General features: G+C 44.9%; 1 pseudogene; it reads left to right on the top strand.

Annotated features, from left to right (window-relative positions):
* Positions 1-20879, top strand: part of LOC109879841 (transcription activator BRG1-like) — a 35404-nt pseudogene extending 14525 nt beyond the window's left edge.
* The last annotated feature ends 501 nt before the right edge of the window (positions 20880-21380 follow it).

The raw sequence follows: 21380 nt of genomic DNA, 5'->3' as shown, positions 1-21380 counted from the left end.
GGCGGCTTGAGTGAAGGAGGCTTTGTTGCGGAATAGAAAGCCGACTCTTGATTTGATTTTCGATTGGAGATGTTTGATATGAGTCTGGAAGGAGAGTTTGCAGTCTAGCCAGACACCTAGGTACTTATAGACGTCCACATATTCTAGGTCGGAACCATCCAGGGTGGTGATGCTAGTCGGGCATGCAGGTGCAGGCAGCGACCGGTTGAAAAGCATGCATTTGGTTTTACTAGCGTTTAAGAGCAGTTGGAGGCCACGGAAGGAGTGTTGTATGGCATTGAAGCTTGTTTGGAGGTTAGATAGCACAGTGTCCAAAGACGGGCCGAAAGTATATAGAATGGTGTCGTCTGCGTAGAGGTGGATCAGGGAATCGCCCGCAGCAAGAGCAACATCATTGATATACACAGAGAAAAGAGTCGGCCCGAGAATTGAACCCTGTGGCACCCCCATAGAGACTGCCAGAGGACCGGACAGCATGCCCTCCGATTTGACACACTGAACTCTGTCTGCAAAGTAATTGGTGAACCAGGCAAGGCAGTCATCCGAAAAACCGAGGCTACTGAGTCTGCCGATAAGAATATGGTGATTGACAGAGTCGAAAGCCTTGGCGAGGTCGATGAAGACGGCTGCACAGTACTGTCTTTTATCGATGGCGGTTATGATGTCGTTTAGTACCTTGAGTGTGGCTGAGGTGCACCCATGACCGGCTCGGAAACCAGATTGCACAGCGGAGAAGGTACGGTGGGATTCGAGATGGTCGGTGACCTGTTTGTTGACTTGGCTTTCGAAGACCTTAGATAGGCAGGGCAGGATGGATATAGGTCTGTAACAGTTTGGGTCCAGGGTGTCTCCCCCTTTGAAGAGGGGGATGACTGCGGCAGCTTTCCAATCCTTGGGGATCTCAGACGAGATGAAAGAGAGGTTGAACAGGCTGGTAATAGGGGTTGCGACAATGGTGGCAGATAGTTTCAGAAATAGAGGGTCCAGATTGTCAAGCCCAGCTGATTTGTACAGGTCCAGGTTTTGCAGCTCTTTCAGAACATCTGCTATCTGGATTTGGGTAAAGGAGAACCTGGAGAGGCTTGGGCGAGGAGCTGCGGGGGGGGCGGAGCTGTTGGCCGAGGTTGAAGTAGCCAGGCGGAAGGCATGGCCAGCCGTTGAGAAATGCTTATTGAAGTTTTCGATAATCATGGATTTATCAGTGGTGACCGTGTTACCTAGCCTCAGTGCAGTGGGCAGCTGGGAGGAGGTGCTCTTGTTCTCCATGGACTTCACAGTGTCCCAGAACTTTTTGGAGTTGGAGCTACAGGATGCAAACTTCTGCCTGAAGAAGCTGGCCTTAGCTTTCCTGACTGACTGCGTGTATTGGTTCCGGACTTCCCTGAACAGTTGCATATCACGGGGACTATTCGATGCTATTGCAGTCCGCCACAGGATGTTTTTGTGCTGGTCGAGGGCAGTCAGGTCTGGGGTGAACCAAGGGCTGTATCTGTTCTTAGTTCTGCATTTTTTGAACGGAGCATGCTTATCTAAAATGGTGAGGAAGTTACTTTTAAAGAATGACCAGGCATCCTCAACTGACGGGATGAGGTCAATGTCCTTCCAGGATACCCGGGCCAGGTCGATTAGAAAGATACATCACTATGGTTACCAGTATGTTCCCTGTTGTTATACAGTACTACTAGATGTAGTATTTGCCAGCACAAAAACATTCTGCTGCGTACTGCACTAGCATCGAATAGTCCCCACGATATTAAACTTTTCAGGGAAGTCAGGAACAACTACACACAGTCATTTACACACAGTCACAAGCAAAGGCTAGCTTTTGCAAGCAGAAATGTGCATCCTGTAGCTCTAAAAAAAGTTTTGGGACACTGTAAAGTCCATGGAGAATAAGAGCACCTCCTCCCAGCTGCCCACTGCACTGAGGTTAGGAAACAATGTCACCACCGATAAATCCATGATAATCGAGAACTTCAATAAGCATTTCTCTACGGCTGGCCATGCTTTCCTCCTGGCTACCAGAACCCCGGCCAACAGCTCCGCACCCCCCGCAGCTACTTGCCCAAGCCTCCCCAGCTTCTCCTTAGCTGCAAAACCTGGACCTGTACAAATCATCTGGGCTAGACAATCTGGACCCTCTCTTTCTAAAATGTTCCACCAACCATTGTTGCAACCCCTATTACTAGTCTGTTTAACCTCTTTCGTATCGTCCGAGATTCCTAAAGATTGGAAAGCTGCAGCAGTCATCCACCTCTTTGAAGGGGGTGACACTCTAGACCCAAACTGTTACAGAACTATATACATCTTTCCCTGCCTTTCAAGTCTTCGAAAGCCAAGTTAACAAACAGATCCCTGACCATTTCGAATCCCACCGTACCTTCTCCGCTGTGCAATCCGGTTTCCGAGCTGGTCACGGGTGCACCTCAGCCACGCTCAAGGTACTAAACGATATCATAACCGCCATAGATAAAAGACAGTACTGTGCAGCCGTCTTCAACGACCTGGCCAAGGCTTTCGACTCTGTCAATCATCGTATTCTTATCTACAGACTCAACAGCCTTAGTTTCGCAAATGACTTCCTCGTCTGGTTCACCAACTACTTCTCAGATAGAGTTCAGTGTGTCAAATCAGACGGCCTGTTGGCCGGACCTCTGGCAGTCTCTATGAGGGTACTACAGGGTCAATTCTCGGGCCGACTCTTTTCTCTGTATATCTCAATGATGTTGCTCTTCCTGTGGGTGATTCCTTGATCCACCTCTACGCAGACGACACCATTCTGTATACATCTGGCCCTTCTTTGGACACTGTTAACAAACCTCCTAACAAGCTTCAATGCCATACAACACTCCTTCCGTGGCCTCCAACTGCTCATAAATACAGGTAAAACTAAATGAATGCTCCTCAACCGATCGCTGGTCCGCACCTGCCCGCCCGACTAGAATCACTACTCTGGATGGTTCTGACTTAGAATATGTGGACAACTACAAATACCTAGGTGTCTGGCTAGACTGTAAACTCTCCCTCCAGACTCATATTAAGCATCTCCAATCCAAAATTAAATCTAGAATTGGCTTCCTATTTCGCAACAAAGCCTCCTTCACTCATGCTGCCAAACATAGCCTTGTAAAACTGACTATCCTACCGATCCTCGGCTTCAGTAGTGTCATTTACAAAATAGACTCCAACACTCTACTCAGCAAACTGGATGCAGCCTATCACAGTGCCATCCATTTTGTCACCAAAACCCCATAAACCACCCACCACTGCGACCTGTATGCTCTCGTCGGCTGGCCCTCGCTACATATTCGTCGCCAACCCACTGGCTCCAGGTTATCTATAAGTCTTTGCGAGGTAAAGCTCCGCCTTATCTCAGCTCACTGGAAACCATAGCAACACCCATCAAAGCCAACACCTGCTTAGGCCGCCTTTCCTTCCAGTTCTCTGCTGCCAATGACTGGAACAAATTGCAAAAATCGCTGAAGTTGGAGACATATCTCCCTCACTAACTTTAAGCATCAGCTATCTGAGCAGCTTACCGATCGCTGCAGCTGTACATAGCCCATCTGTAAATAGCCCATCCAACTACCTACCTCATCCCCATATTGTTTTTATTTACTTTTTTGTTCTTTTGCACACCAGTATTTCTACTAGCACATCATCATCTGCACATCTGTCACTCCAGTGTTAATTTGCTAAATTGTAATTACTTCGCTACTATGGACTATTTATTGCCTTACCTCATTACTCCATTTGCACATACTGTATATAGACTCTTTCTGTTGTGTTATTGACTGTACTTTTGTTTATTCCATGTGTAACTCTGTGTTGTTGTTTTTTGTCGCAGTGCTTTGCTTTATCTTGGCCAGGTCGCAATTGTAAATGAGAACTTGTTCTCAACTAGCCTACCTGGTTAAATAAAGGTGTTCTCAACTAGCCTACCTGGTTAAATAAAGGTGTTCTCAACTAGCCTACCTGGTTAAATAAAGGTGAAATAAAAAACATATTTAAAAAAAATAGTCATGGTTCAGCAGGTATCAGCATCAGTATCCAGAGACGGTCTGGCTCTTGTCACCAGACATAATGGACCCCAGGGAGAGTAGCTGATGTGTTAGCAGCAGCTAATGGGGATCCTAGTAAAATGCCAAAAATTGTCAATATTTGTAGACGCCAAGAATAGTATATTTCCCCTTCAACGTCAGCATCCAGTGTTTTTCTGACTCCCCCCCCCCTCCCTCCAGCCTCTAGATGAGACGTCCCAGATGAGTGACCTACCAGTGAAGGTGATCCACGTGGAAAGTGGTAACATCCTGACAGGGGCGGACGCTCCTAAAGCTGGACAGCTGGACACATGGCTGGAGATGAACCCTGGGTACGAGGCTGGAGGAGGAGGATGAGATGGGCCTATTAGGTTTTTAGGGGTATATTTTAGAGGGGGTAAAGGTATGTTTGTGGTTGTAATACTGATGTTTTCTGCTGTTCCAGGTACGAGGTGGCCCCTCGCTCTGACAGTGAAGACAGTGGATCGGAAGAGGAGGAGGTTGGTTGGGTCATAAAAGATAGCACCCAACCATGACTAAACTCTTATTATAGAGATTACAGGATGAAAAGGATGAAAGTAGGAACCAAATCAACTGAATTGGAATTGGTTGAACAGTCATAAAGACTAGATTCATTCCACACTCTCTCTGTACCAAAGCTATGACCAGTCTGTCTGAGTGGTGATTGACAGGTTGTTGTTGTCCCATCCCTGGCCTGTCATTGGCCTGTCAGGAGGAAGAGGAGGAGCCCCAGCCGGCAGTGCCTCCAGTAGTGGTCCTCCCAGTGTTAGTGGGGTTAGAGGAGAAGAAGAAGAAGATCCCAGACCCAGACAGTGAAGAAGTATCAGAGGTGGACGTACGACACATCATAGAGTGAGCACACTACAGCTGGGTCCCTATAGAGTCATAATACCCATAAAACCTAGTGGTCAAGCAGGGAAATGGTTCCAATCGTCACCATTCCTTTTTCCCACATCTAGATTTTAGAAACACTTCAAATAAGGGCTGTGTTTCATGTAGGCTTACCCTGGCATGACATTTTGAGAACCGTGGAAATCTCTCTTATCAATATTTACCCCCCAAAAATGGAATGCTAATGAGCTCCTAATGTAGCATTTTTGAATCGTAGTAAATAGAGACGAATATATTGATTAAAGTCACCTTGTCCTAGAGAGATTTACATGGTTATCAAAATGTCATGCCAGGGTAAGCCTACACGAAACACAGCCCTTATTTGAAGTGTTTCTAAAATTGAGACGTGATTTGACTTAAATTGTTTGGAAGGGCCCATAAGTAAGCATTTAACTGTTAGTCCACAACTGCTGTTTACAAAGCATGTGACAAATACATTTAGATTAGATGATTTGATTTGAAATGTCTGGTGTATGATTCAGGGTTGGAGTCAAAAGAAACATTGATTGGGTGAATCTCAAACCTCTGACCTTCTCCAATGTGTTTTGTGGAGGCAAGAAGAAAGGGTACAAGGAGACACAATTGAGATTCACCTGCACTCCTGCCTACACATTGGATATATTTAAATAAGCCATAAAGACAGAAATGCCTACAATTCAGGTTTGGGGTCAAAAGTTCCATTTAATATTCATTGAGAAATTGACCCTAATGCTGTTTTGCTGACTTGCAAATCCTTATCAATGACGGAGTGAATTTTCCAGCTAAAGATGCTTGTCTCTCATAGCGCTAGATTTTTTTTTAAATAGCACACTTACTTTATAGGGCTCATGCCAATATGTAATAATAAATAATAATACATTGAATTTATAACACGTGTTTCATAGAAAAACTATCTCAAAGTGCTACAGTGATTACATCAAAGCCATTCAGCCACTGATATAGTTTCTTCCCTGGTTCCGTCCCTAGGCACGCTAAACAGGATGTGGATGATGAGTATAACAGTGCAGAGGCAGCGTTCGCTCGGGGACTCCAGTCTTACTACGCTGTGGCCCATGCTGTCACTGAGAGAGTGGAGAAACAGTCCACTATACTCATCAACGGACAACTGAAACAGTACCAGGTGAAGCAGCACTGACAAGAGGCTGAATAAGCCTGAGAAGTGACATTTCCTTTCTCATTGCCTCAAGTCATTAGAAGAGACCCAGGCCAACCTGTACAATTTTGGCTGGCTGACATTGTCCTGTCTTCCTCTGTTGATTCTCTCTCCTCTTCCTCTCCTCTTCTCTCTCCTCTGTCCTCTTTCTTTCCTTGTCTGTCCTTTCCACTCAAACTGTTTGTCCCTCCCTCCCTCAGATTAAAGGTCTGGAGTGGCTGGTGTCTCTCTACAACAACAATCTGAATGGTATCCTGGCTGATGAGATGGGACTAGGAAAGACCATCCAGACCATCGCTCTCATCACGTACCTGATGGAGAACAAACGAGTCAACGGACCTTTCCTCATCATAGTACCGCTCTCGTGAGTACTGTACCGCTCTGCCACGCATGGAGAACCATGGCTTCAATTACAATTAAACTTTAAAGGGACATTACACTCCAAAATCAATCACGTTTTCAAGACCCCAACATTGGTCGTATGTTGAGCTACTGTAAGTCCGTGTCACAGGCCGTTTTGTAGATTCAGCTATGTGCCACAGTCCAAAATGAATGGAAGACATAAGCTCCACATCATTTCCAGATTTCCTGTACTTATTATATCCATTAATTTGTGGTTGACGGACAAGTATATAGCTGGATATACACAACTGATGGTGTGGGACTTTTGAAGAGTACTGTCCCTTTAATTGTAACTGTATTCATAGTACACTTAACGTGACTGTCATACATGATATGATGGAGTACAGTACTAATGAGAGGGAAACAATGATCCGGAGAGAGGGGTGGGTAAGGTTTGGTACAGTCGCATCATTAAAAAGTAATAATTCAAATAGAAATAGAATAGTAATATATATGTATCTATCGCTATGGGTACAGTCCTATTTGTTTGCTTAGGTAAGTTTGGCCCTCTGTTTTCCTCTCTTCTCATATTGACAGAACTCTCTCTAACTGGGTGTATGAGTTTGACAAGTGGGCTCCGTCTGTAGTGAAAGTCTCCTACAAGGTGAGTTGGAGCAGCTAACCTTCCGCCAACTATATGGTAACCATGGAAACACTGATTACTTGGGGTCCTGAAATACAGTCATATGGGCGGCCGTGTGGAAGCCTGTCTATAATGCATTCAAATCAGAAGTGTATCACTTGCAGCCAGAACAACACCAACTAGGCCTATTATGGATACAAATGTAATGTCACGCCATTCTAGTAATTATTCATTTAATTAATTAATTCATTCATGTCAAGTTAAATCCGAGTTACTGTCCTTCATGTTGTCTCTGTAGGGTTCCCCTCAGGCCAGAAGGGCCTTCATCCCCCAGCTACGCAGCGGCAAGTTCAACGTTCTCCTCACTACCTATGAGTACATCATCAAGGATAAACAGGTCCTAGCCAAGGTAACACACTGACACACATTCTACCTCCAGCGTGATTCTGAACAACTCTCACCATGACCATTTGACTGATGACCTATATACCCTCTTTCTGTCTTCTTCTACTCCCCAACTCTTTCTCTCTCTCTCTCTCTCTCGCTATCTCTCTCTCTCTCTCTCTCTCTCTCTCTCTCTCTCTCTCTCTCCTCTCCTCCACTCCCCTGCTCCCTCTCCCCCCACAGATCCGGTGGAAGTACATGATCGTGGACGAGGGCCACCGGATGAAGAACCACCACTGTAAGCTGACCCAGGTCCTCAACACCCACTACCTGGCCCCCAGGAGAGTGCTCCTAACTGGGACACCGCTCCAGAACAAGCTGCCTGAGCTCTGGGCCCTGCTCAACTTTCTCCTGCCCACCATCTTTAAGAGCTGCAGTACCTTTGAACAGTGGTTCAATGCACCATTCGCTATGACTGGAGAGAAGGTGAGGTTTTTTTAGCTGAAAGAAGTTGAGAAATGCTATATAAACTGAACAAAAATATGAACGCAACATGTAAAGTGTTGGTCCCATGTTTCATAAACAGAAATAAAAGATCCCAGAAAGTGTATTTCTCTCTCATTTTGTGCACAAAGTTGTTTACATCCCTGTTAGTGAGCATTTCTCCTTTGCCAAGATAATCCATCCACCTGACAGGTGTGGCATATCAAGAAGCTGATTAAACAGCATGATCATTACACAGGTGCACGTTGTGCTGGGACTTGAAAATGTGCAGTTTGGTCACACAACACAATACCACAGATCTCAAGTTTTAAGGGAGTGTGCAATTGGCATTCTGACAGCAGCAATGTCCACCAGAGCTGTTGCCAGATAATTTAATGTTCATTTCTCTACTATAAGCCACCTCCAACGGCGTTTTAGAAAATGTGGCAGTACGTCCAACCGGCCTCACAACCACAGACCAGGGGTAACAAGAAGTCGCTAGAGCGCAATGAGCCAAGTACAGCCCCCCAGCCAAACCCTCCCCTAAACCGGACGACACTGGGCCAATTGTGCGCCACACTATGGGACTTGCGGTCACGGCTGGTTGTGACACAGCCTGGGATCAAACCCGGGTCTGTAGTGACGCCTCAAGCACTGCGATGCAGTGCTACGTACCCTACTGTTCAAAAGTTTGGGGTCACTTAGAAATGTCCTTGTTTTTGAAAGAAAAGCACGTTTTTTGCCTATTAAAATAATATTAAATGAATCAGAAATACAGTGTAGACATTGTTAATGTTGTAAATTACTATTGTAGCAGGAAACTATTGGCAGTTCCTCTGTCCAGTGTCTGTGTTCTTTTGCCCATCTTAATCTTTTCTTTTTATTGGCCAGTCTAAGATAAGGCTTTTTCTTTGCAACTCTGCTTAGAAGGCCAGAATCCCGGAGTCGCCTCTTCACTGTTGACGTTGAGACGGGTGTTTTGCAGGTACTATTTAATGAGGCTGCCAGTTGAGGACTTGTGAGGCGTCTGTTTCTCAAACTAGACACTCTAATGTACTTGTCCTCTTGCTCAGTTGTGCACCGGGGCCTCCCACTCCTCTTTCTATTCTGGTTAGAGACAGTTTGTGCTGTTCTGTGAAGGGAGTAGTACACAGCATTGTACAAGATCTTCAGTTTCTTGCAATTTCTCGCATGGAATAGCCTTTATTTCTTGGAACAAGAATAGACTGACAAGTTTCAGAAGAAAGTTATTTGTTTCTGGCCATTTTGAACCTGTAATCGAACCCACAAATGTTGATGCTCCAGATACTCAACTAGTCTAAAGAAGGACAGTTTTATTGCTTCTTTAATCAGAACAACAGTTTCAGCTGTGCTAACACAATTGTAAACGGGTTTTCTAATGATCAATTAGCCTTTTAAAATGATCAACTTGGATTAGCTAACACAACGTGCCATTGGAACACAAGTGTGATGGTTGCTGATGATGGGCCTCTGTACGCCTATGAAGATATTCCATTAAAAATCAGCCGTTTCCAGCTACAATAGTCATTTACAACATTAACAATGTCTACACTGTATTTCTGATCAATTTGATGTTATTTTAATGGACAGAAAATGTGCTTTTCTTTCAAGAACAAGGACATTTCTAAGTGACCCCAAACTTTTGAACAGTAGTGTACCTTTAGTCATTTGTATACATTTCTGTTCATGAAATAAAATAATATTTAACTTTGTTCTCTTCTTCTCTCCAGGTGGATCTAAATGAAGAGGAGACCATCCTGATTATCCGTCGCCTCCACAAGGTGCTCCGCCCCTTCCTGTTACGCAGACTCAAGAAGGAAGTAGAGGCTCAGCTACCGGAAAAGGTCTCCATCTTCACATTTCTTTTAAATACAAACTCATGTTCACAGCTTTCTTCAGTATCTTGTCCGTGGGGTTCCTCTTACCTGTGTTCTCAGGTATTTTTCAGCTGACTGTGTTTGCATAATATCTCCATTCTGTGGTTTTAATTGATTGCTTGGTTTATAGATGTCTCTCTCACTGCGTCTCTCTCGCTCTCTCTCTGTCTCTCTCGGTCCTCCAGGTGGAGTATGTAATAAAGTGTGATATGTCAGCGCTCCAGAGGGTTCTGTACAGACATATGCAGGCCAAGGGAGTCCTACTGACAGACGGCTCTGAGAAGGACAAGAAGGTGAGAAGGAATAACTCAAGTTCTTTGTCCAAAACATACAGTTTGTAAAATATGCTTTTTTTTATCGTATTCTGTATATATGAATATGTGTAAATAGCTTTTTGATTATATTGCAAGGTGAAATAATTATAAAATGTACAAGGCAGTTTAAAAACATTCTCACATGCCTCACTTCCATAAATTCAAAGCTTGTGGTGGCTGAAGTCAGTTAAAGTAGTTGCAGTTGAAAGAAAACAGATGAGTTTCCCCAGAGGCCCATATACATGGTGAGGAACCATCTAACATCAAGTGGTAAAATCCTGAACTCCTCCTGTAATATGTGTGTCTATTGTAGGGTAAATCCTCCTGTAATATCTGTGTGTCTATTGTAGGGTAAATCCTCCTGTAATATATGTGTGTCTATTGTATTGTAAATCCTCCTGTAATATCTGTGTGTCTATTGTAGGGTAAATCCTCCTGTAATATCTGTGTGTCTATTGTAGGGTAAATCCTCCTGTAATATATGTGTGTCTATTGTAGGGTAAATCCTCCTGTAATATCTGTGTGTCTATTGTAGGGTAAATCCTCCTGTAATATCTGTGTGTCTATTGTAGGGTAAATCCTCCTGTAATATCTGTGTGTCTATTGTAGGGTAAATCCTCCTGTAATATCTGTGTGTCTATTGTAGGGTAAATCCTCCTGTAATATGTGTGTGTCTATTGTAGGGTAAATCCTCCTGTAATATCTGGGTGTCTATTGTAGGGTAAAGGAGGTACCAAGACTCTGATGAACACCATCATGCAGTTGAGGAAGATCTGTAACCATCCCTACATGTTCCAACAGATAGAGGTACAGTGTGAATACACACACACACACACACACACACACACACACACACACACACACACACACACACACACACACACACACACACACACACACACACACACACACACACACACACACACACACACACACACACACACACACACACACACACACAGATAGATAGAGGTACATACAGTGGGAGTATACTTTCTATTGATGAACTAACCCCACCACAATTCTGAATTTGTTCACAGGAATCTTTCTCTGAGCATTTAGGATTTTCCGGAGGGATAGTGAGTGGGTAAGTGCATAAGTCGATTGAGAGTAATTTTCACAACAACGACCCGAAATGCTTTCACTCTATTGGCCTGGTTGTGTTCTCTCTCTGCCCCTAGTCTTGACCTGTACCGAGCCTCGGGGAAGTTTGAGGTGCTGGACCGTATCCTGCCCAAGCTGAGGGCCACCAACCACAAGGTGTTGTTGTTCTGTCAGATGACCTCGCTCATGACCATCATGGAGGACTACTTCGCCTACCGCAACTTCAAGCACCTGCGTCTGGACGGTACGGTGTGTGTGTCTCGGTATCGGAACTGGGTTCAAATAGTTACTTGGCGTCTTTTCTCATACATGCCTGGTGCAATGGAACAAACGGGACAAAACCCACCCATCTGGCATTCCATAAAGACTCAATCATACTCAATGTATTTTATAGTCTAGAAAATAAATACTTTTTGAACCCATGTCTGCCACGCATATGATACAAAATCAAAGTTGGGATTTCTGTCTCTCTTAGTTGCTGTGTTTTACTCATCCACTTCCCTCTCCCCTCCTCCGCCCCCTCCCCCCCCCCTCCGCCCCCTCTCTCTCCCTCCACCCCCTCTCTCTCCCTCCGCCCCCTCCGTCCGCCCCCCTCCGTCCGCCCCCCTCTCTCTCCCTCCGCCCCCCTCCCTCCGCCCCCCTCTCTCTCCCTCCGCCCCCCTCCCCCACCCTCCGCCCCCCTCTCCCTCCCTCCGCCCCCCTCTCCCCCCCTCCGCCCCCTCTCCCTCCCTCCTCCCCCCTCTCCCTCCCTCCGCCCCCTCTCCCTCCCTCCGCCCCCCTCTCCCTCTCTCCACCCCCCTCTCCCTCCCTCCACCCCCTCTCCCTCCCTCCGCCCCCCTCTCCCTCCCTCCGCCCCCCTCTCCCTCCCTCCAGGCACCACCAAAGCAGAGGACAGAGGCATGCTGTTGAAGGCGTTTAACGACCCGGCCTCCCAGTACTTCATCTTCCTGCTCAGTACCAGAGCCGGCGGGCTGGGCCTCAACCTGCAGTCAGCTGACACCGTGGTCATCTTCGACTCTGACTGGAACCCTCACCAGGTAGGGGGAGTAACACACACACACACACACACACACACACACAACCCCTAAGGGATTGGCTGGAGCCCACAGCAGGTAGGGGGAGTAACACACATTCACATACAACTCCTAAGGGATTGGCTGGAGCCCACAGCAGGTACACTTAGTACTGTTAGTAGTTGAAGTCATATTTTAACATTACTTGAGTGAATATTCAGTTAGATGTACAAAATATCCCACTGAACTTGTCCTGTTAAATCTAGAATTGGCTTCCTATTTCGCAACAAAGCATCCTTCACTCATGCTGCCAAACATACCCTTGTAAAACTGACCATCCTACCAATCCTCGACTTCGGCGATGTCATTTACAAAATAGCCTCCAATACCCTACTCAACCTATCACAGTGCAATCCGTTTTGTCACCAAAGCCCCATATACTACCCACCATTGCGACCTGTACGCTCTCGTTGGCTGGCCCTCGCTTCATACTCGTCACCATACCCACTGGCTTTAGGTCATCTACAAGACCCTGCTAGGTAAAGTCCCCCCTTATCTCAGCTCGCTGGTCACCATAGCAGCTCGCTGGTCACCTGTAGCACGCGCTCCAGCAGGTATATCTCTCTGGTCACCCCCAAAACCAATTCTTTCTTTGGCCGCCTCTCCTTCCAGTTCTCTGCTGCCAATGACTGGAACGAACTACAAAAATCTCTGATATCTCCCTCACTAGCTTTAAGCACCAACTGTCAGAGCAGCTCACATATTACTGCACCTGTACATAGCCCACCTATAATTTAGCCCAAACAACTACCTCTTTCCCTACTGTATTTATTTAATTTAATTAATTAATTTATTTATTTTGCTCCTTTGCACCCCATTATTTTTATTTCTACTTTGCACATTCTTCCACTACAAATCTACCATTCCAGTGTTTTACTTTCTATATTGTATTTACTTTGCCACCATGGCTTTTGTTTTGCCCTTTACCTCCCTTATCTCACCTCATTTGCTCACATTGTATATAGACTTGTTTCTATTGTATTATTGACTGTATGTTTGTTTTACTCCATGTGTAACTCTGTGTTGTTGTATCTGTCGAACTGCTTTGCTTTATCTTGGCCAGGTCGCAATTGTAAATGAGAACTTGTTCTCAACTTGCCTACCTGGTTAAATAAAGGTGAAATAAAAAACATGTTAGTATTGACATGCCACCATGGGCCAGATACTAACTGAATCATTGCCATTGGAATTTGAACTACGAATGTCTAACGATTCAGCCCAAAGTATCCTACCGTATTCTAACCACCTCTCCTCCCTCTCTCTCCAGGACCTGCAGGCCCAGGACCGCGCGCACCGCATCGGCCAACTGAACGAGGTCCGCGTCCTGCGTCTCTGCACCGTCAACTCCGTAGAGGAGAAAATCCTGGCGGCGGCCAAGTACAAACTCAACGTGGACCAGAAGGTCATCCAGGCCGGCATGTTTGACCAGAAGTCATCAAGCCACGAGCGCCGGGCTTTCCTGCAGGCTATCCTGGAGCACGAGGAACAGGACGAAGTCGGGGCCCCGGGCGGCGTGTGGAAGTCTGGGGGGTCTTGGGTGGGTGTTTCTTTCTTTCTTTCTCTCTCTCTCTCTCTCTCTTTCTTTCTCTCGCTCGCTCTCTTTCTTTCTCTTTCTTTCTCTCTCTCTGTCTCTCTCTCTCTCCCTCTCTCTCCCTCTCTCTCTCTCTCTCTCTCTCTTTCTCTTTCTCTCTCTCTCTTTCTTTCTCTGTCTCTCTCTCTCTAACTCTCTCTCTCTCTCTCTCTCTCTCTGTCTGTCTGTCTCTCTCTGTCTCTCTCTCTCTCTCTCTCACTTTCTCTCTCTCTTTCTCTTCTCTCTCTCTCTCTGTACTCTCTCTCTTTCTTTCTCTCTCTCTTTCTCTTTCTTTCTCTCTCTCTTTCTCTTTCTTTCTCTCTCTCTGTCTCTCTCTCTCTCTCTCTCTAACTCTCTCTCTCTCTCTGTCTCTCTCTCTCTCTCTGTCTCTCTTACATGTTGTGTATATTGACCCATTCCTTGATGTTGTCACAGAGCTCTTCTTTACAGAGTGGTGGATTGGATAGTCTGGTCCCAGACCTGTTTGTTCTGTCTGACAATTCCTATTGTCATTGGTCATATGGTCACAAACAGATCTGGAACCAGGCTAGAGTGGATAGAGCTTTAGCTTTGCTCATGTCCTCCTGTCCTGCTGTGTGTTGTGTCTGTCTGTCTATTGATGTGTGTTTGACCGCTCAGGAGGAGGACGAGGTGCCAGACGATGAGACGGTCAACCAGATGATCGCCAGGAGCGAGGAGGAGTTTGACCACTTCATGGTTAGTTAGTGTCTGTTGGTCATCGTGGTCATTTCTCTGGGTCAATGTATCAAGGGCCAATCCAATATCTATACATACAATGATGCAGAATGCTCTGTTCTTTTCTCTTCCTACTACCTTACACCTTCGTTTCCTCTTTCTCCTCTCCTCCTTCTACCTCTGTCTTCTCCTCTCTCCTGCCCCTTCTCCTGGTCTCTATCTCCCCTTCCAGCGTATGGACCTGGACAGGAGGCGTGAGGATGCTCGGAACCCCCGCCGTAAGCCCCGTTTGATGGAGGAGGACGAGCTGCCCACCTGGATCATGAAGGATGACGCAGAGGTGGAGAGACTCACCTGTGAGGAGGAAGAGGAGAAGATGTTTGGGAGGGGGTCCCGCCAGCGCAAGGAGGTGGACTACAGTGACTCACTCACCGAGAAGCAGTGGCTCAAGGTTAGAGGTCAAGGGTCAGATTACACTCTGGGATTGGTGTATTCATTTGATGTTGTTTATTAAGTGACAAGGTGCTCATCATGTTTGCCTCCCTCTCTCTCTCGCTCTCTTGCTTTCCCTCTCTCTCTCTCTCTCTCTCTTTCTTTCTTTCTTTCTCCCTCCAGGCCATTGAGGAAGGCACGTTAGAGGAGATCGAGGAGGAGGTGCGTCACAAGAAGACCACCCGGAAGCGAAAGCGTGACCGCGATGACCTCCCTGGCCCCTCCTCTTCCTCCTCGGGGGGCAGGCGGAGCCGGGACAAGGATGAGGACGGGAAGAGACAGAAGAAGAGGGGACGCCCCCCCCGCAGAGAAACTCTCCCCCAACCCCCCCGCTCTCACCAAGAAGATGAAGAAGATAGTGGACGCTGTTATTAAATACAAAGACAGGTAAGACTGGGGCTGGTGTTCTCTTCAGCTTGCTTTGCCATTTTGACTTACATGCTGGTTGGAGCTAGCCTGGGTACCAGTCTGTTTGTGCCGTCACGCCACTCCTTGTCATGCCAAACGTGTTTGGAACCAGGCTAGGTTGGATCAAGGTGCTTGCAACACCAGAGTTGTGAGACTGATTCCCATATGGGCCACAGCATGCTGCAATACTGACTGTCTGTGTAACATCGGTACTACGGGCACTAACATCAGTATCTCTGGTGATGTCTTTCACAGCAGTAATGGTCGTCAGCTGAGTGAGGTCTTCATCCAGCTGCCCTCGCGCAAAGAGCTGCCAGAGTACTACGAGCTCATCCGCAAGCCTGTCGACTTCAGGAAAATCAAGGTAAATTAACACACACACACACTCTCATTCTCATCCCCCCTCTAATCTCTCTCTCTCCCGCTCTCCTGTCTGCCCCTCCTGTAGGAGAGGATCCGTAGCCACAGATACCGGAGTCTCGGAGACCTGGAGAGAGATGTGATGCTACTCTTTCAGAACGCACAGACCTTCAACCTGGAGGGATCACTGGTGAGACACACACACACACACGTTACACTGGAATGAGTACACAACAACACAAGCACATCGATGACAATAGATGTAACAGTAGATGAAATAAGTGAAGGACTTGTGTGTGTTTATGGACTTTAACTCGTCCAGTAACTTCATTAGAGATGCTGATTACAGGAGTTGGAACTGCTCTTCCTGTATGCCCTCTTGTTACTGTCCTTTTTTTGATCAACTTTTTCATTTGAATGTTTTGAAGCAGGTTAAGGCTGAATAACAATAAGCAGTGGACCAAATAACAATACCAACAATACCAATACCATGTCCAACTGCGTCTGTGCATGAGCCTAAAATAGCTACATCGGTCTGGTTGCTGCCTCGTTCCCAGATCTACGAGGACTCCATCGTGCTCCAGTCGGTGTTCACCAGTCTGAGACAGAAGATCGAGAAGGAGGAGGACAGCGAGGGAGAGGACAGTGAGGAAGAGGAGGAGGACCTGGACGAAGGCTCAGAGTCAGAGTGTGAGTCATCACTGAAGAAAGGAAGTAAGGAACGAAGAAGCACAGGAAGGAAGAAGGAAAAAAATATATATTGAGAAAAGTAAAGAATGAATGAAAGACAGAGAAAGAACGATTAAACCAGCCACCTCTGTGACCTTGCAATAAACTGTGTTGTGTTGATCCTGTGGCGTGTGTGTTTGTGTGTGTGTCTGCATGTGTATGTGTATGAAATGAATGTGTGTGTGTGTGTGTCCATCCTCTAGCCCGCTCAGTGAAGGTGAAGATCCGTCTGGGACGGAGAGAGAAGAGTAGTGACCGTGGGAAGGGTAGAAGACGTCTGGGACGCACCCGAGCCAAACCTGTAGTCAGCGACGACGACACTGAAGAGGAGCAGGAGGAGGTGAGGGGAGAGGAGGTGAGGGGAGGTGAGGGGAGAGGAGGTGTGTGTGTGTTTGCACCTTCTATTTTTGATGTTTTGTTTTATAATCCCTCTGCAAAAATGTGTTGCACATATTGTGCATGGCACCCAGAAATATTCCCCCCTCTCTCTCTCTCTCTTTATATTTCTGTCTCTCTCCTGTTCCACCTCTCACAGGAACGCTCCCCCAGTGGCACCGATGAAGAATCCTAAATGGAAACTAGCTACTTACTCCAACTCTACTTCCATCATTACCAGGTTTTGTTCAACTCCATTTCATATCTACTTGGGACTGGGGAATTTCACTTCATATTGACGCCAACTCTCTCCCTGTTATGTACATTAGCACAGCATTCATAACAACAACTACTGGACCTGAAGCACTGCTTAGGTGTGGAAAATAGACTAATTCTGCCTCATACTGTTAGTCGATCTAAACAACCTTGTTAATGTAATATGTGTCAATTACTAAAAGTGTTATTTATTATGTCTGGTGTATTTTGGGGGGGGAAGTTGAGGCCATATACAGTGCCTTCAGTAAGTATTCATACTGCTTGACTTATTCCACATTTTGCTGTGTTACAGCCTGAATTCAAAAATATATATATATTTTTTTTGACACCCATCTCCACACAATACCCCATAATGACAAAGTGAAAACATGTTTTTAGAAATGTTTGCAAATCTATAGAAAATGACATATCTAATTTACATGACTTGAATCAATACTTTGTAGAAACATCTTTGGCAGTGATTACAGCTGTGAGTCTTTCCGGGTAAGTCTCTAAGATCTTTCCACACCTGGATTGTGCCACATTTGCCTTTTATTCTTTTCAAAATTCTTCAAGCTCTGTCAAAGTGGTGGTTGGTCATTGCGAGACAACCGTTTTCAGGTCTTACCATAGATTTTCAAGTAGATGTATGTCAAAACTGTAACTCGGCCACTCAGGAACATTCACTGTCTTCTTGGTAAGTAACTCCAGTGTATATTTGGCCATGTGTTTTAGGTTATTGTCCTGCTGAAAGGTGAATTCATCTCCCAGTATTTGGTGGAAGGCAGACTGAACCAGGTTTTCCTCTAGGATTTTGACTGTTGTTTCTTTTCTATCCAGAAAAACTGCCCCAGTCCTTAACAATAACAATATGTAGAGTGGTACTCGGTAATGGATTTGCCCCCAAAAACATTGCATTGCTTTTCCACATTTTTTGTAGTATTACTTTAGTGCCTTGTTGCAAACGGGATTTAGTTTTATTCTGTACAGGCTTCCTTCTTTTCACTCTGTCATTTAGGTTAGTATTGTGGAGTAACTACAGTGTTGTTGATCCATCCTCAGTTTTCTCCTATCACAGCCATTAAAATCTGTAACTGTTTTAAAATCACCATTGGCCTCATGGTGAAATCCCTGAGCAGTTTCCTTCTTCTCCGGCAACTGAGTTAGGAAGGACGCCTGTATCTTTGTATCAACTGGGTGTATTGATACACCATCCAAAGTGTAATTAATAACTTCACCATGCTCAAAGGGATATTCAAAGTCTGCTTTTTTAAAATGTTTACCCATCTACTATTAGGTGCCCTTCTTTGCTAGGCATTGAAAAACCTCCCTGGTCTTTGTGGTTGAATCTGTGTTTGAAATTCACTGCTCGACTGAGGGACCTCACAATTATCTGTATGTGTGGGGTACAGAGAGGGGGTAGTTATTCAAAAATCATGTTAAACACTATTATTGAACACAGAGTGAGTCCATGCAACTTATTATGTGACTTGTTAAGCACATTCTACTCATGAACTTATGTATGCTTGCCACAACAAAGGGGTTGAATATTTATAGACTCAAGACATTTCACCTTTTAATTTCTTATTAATAAAAAATAAATAATCCACTTTGACATTATGGGGTATTGTGATGTCATTATGGGGTATTGTGACGTCATTATGGGGTATTGTGATGTCATTATGGGGTATTGTGTGTAGATCAGTGACACAAAATCAATTTAATAAATTTTTAATTCAGGCTGTCACAACCAAATGTAGAAAAAAATCAAGGGGTGTGAATTATTTCTGAAGACACTGTAAGTGTGTGTTAATCGTCTATTTTGACAGAGGCCTTCTGTTAGAATTGCCACCGTTTCTTTCTGTGGTGGTTCTAGGAATCTGTGTACATTTGAGCAAGGCTCCATCCTAAACTGACTTGAGTTGAAATGGAATTGACCCCAAGCTAAAACTGACATACAGTACCTGTCCATGTACTATTCCATAACTCGCCCAGTAACTGCACCAGAGATGCTGCTTACAGTAGTTATTACTATACTATTACTATCCACTCTGTTATTACTGATGATTGTATAACAATTCATTAAGGGGCAAATCCTAACTTCCATTTAGGTCAAATTTTCACTTAGTCTCACTTAGGCCTGGATTCAATCCAGAAGCGTGGATGATCCTCGTCATAGCGCACTTGACATTTAAAGGTCATTCCCGATTGAGCCTACAGCATTTACCGTGAATGCGGTCTCTGCCAACGCGGAAATGTTGCCTTTCAAAGGTGCATAGCCGGAAAGGGCCAATCGAATGAAATCTATCCCAAAGTCTCCCATTGACGTCAATGCTGACCACGTGAAAATTATATTTAAATGGACGTTAAGTTTGCCCCTAAGTATTAATAATACATTAAGTTATGTAGCAGTACGTGAAATTTCAAATGCTTCTATTTGGATGTTGTGCTGCTTTCCTAGCGTAGCTAAACAAAATGTCAAACTGTTTGAATCTACTTTTTTGCACATTTTCTTCCATGTTTGTTGTTTTTAAGATGACGGACCAGAGGGACAGTAGTTCTTCTCTGTATTCATGTACGCCTCATGGCGGTACGGTGTTAGATATCTATGGTTATGTCATTCTAGAGATGCATGTATACACTGAGTGTACAAAACATTAGGACCACCTTCCTAATATTGGGTTGCGCCTCCTGTTGCCCTCAGAACAGTTTCAATTCGTCGGGGCATGGACTCTACAAGGTGTTGAATGCATTCTACAGGGATGCTGGCCCTTGTTGACTCCAATGCTTCCCACAGCTGTGTCAAGTTGGCTGGATGTCCTGTGGATGGTGGACCATTCTTGATACATATGGGAAACTGTTGAGCGTGAAAAACCCAGCAGCGTTGCAGTTCTTGACACACTCAAACCGGTGCACCTGGCACTTATTACCATACCCCGTTCAAAGGCACTTAAATATTTTGTCTTGCCCATTCACACTCTGAATGGCACACACACACACACACACACACACAATCCACGTCTCAATTGTCTGAAGGCTTAAAAGTCCTTCTTTAATCTGTCTCCTCCCCTTCATCTACACTGATTGAAGTGCATTTAACAAGTGATATCAACAAGAGATCATAGCTTTCACCTTGATGCACCTGGTCAGTCTGTCATAGATAGAGCATGTGCTCTTAATGTTGTGTATACTCAATGTATGTGTGTAGGATACAATCCAATGTACTGTATTTCTTTTCATATGACAAAGTTAATGTTATGAGTAGGTCTGAGTGTTTTGTGCAATTATGTGACATGCCTGGATTTGATCCTTTTATTTAAAGCTTTTTCATCAAACTGTCCTCTTTTACTTTCATGTCATATAGTTCAGGGACATCCTACCTCAATTGCTTCGATTTTTGGTGTAATTATCATTTGTGGAAAAGGTTTTAGATACAAGATAAATGATTGCGCAAAACACAGGGCCCTAGAAGAGGTTTCAACCAAAGCGGCAGTATTCGACTCCCTCGTTCGATGTTGGGGAGCTCTGTATCGTGTTGTCATTCACTGGATCTCCAAGACTACAATACACTACAGTAAGGAAACCATTGAGATATATAGGCTGCAGTATTCATATTCAATTTCTTATAAAGAAATGTGGTGATTTCCATTTGATTTCAGATCTACAGGTAATTGTGCTTAGTGCATGATGGTGTAATGGCAGTTATTGTCCACAGTGAGGCGATCTCACTCAAACCTTCCAAGCAGCCTTTCCCAGCTGAACTGAGGTGTGTTCTTATCTTATTAGTAGACTAGATAGGCCAGATTAATGCCTTTTTATTTCTTCTGTTTCCTTCTTCCGTCTCAGTCTGAGTGAATGAGTGAGTGTGTGTGTTAGTGGGGTATTTTGACAGAGGGTGTATGACTTGGAAAGGTTTCTCTCTGACAGAGAAACAGTGATGTGAAGAACACTTCTTGACAGGTCAACCTCAACCAAAAACACATTTTATGTTATTCCACAGACACAAACTCTCATCAACAAGAGGTTGCAAGAGGTCCATTTAAGGTCAGGTGACTCGGGTCAATTAATGAATGTATTTCTATCTAACCTGCTTAAACAACATGGAATACGCCCAATCAGAACTGATGTTTATTTTTGAGGCACATTGGG

Source organism: Oncorhynchus kisutch, linkage group LG1, assembly GCF_002021735.2.
Source record: "Oncorhynchus kisutch isolate 150728-3 linkage group LG1, Okis_V2, whole genome shotgun sequence".
NCBI lineage: Eukaryota > Metazoa > Chordata > Actinopteri > Salmoniformes > Salmonidae > Oncorhynchus > Oncorhynchus kisutch.
Note: the sequence above shows the minus strand (reverse complement) of the source record. Positions and strands in the feature narration are given on the sequence as shown.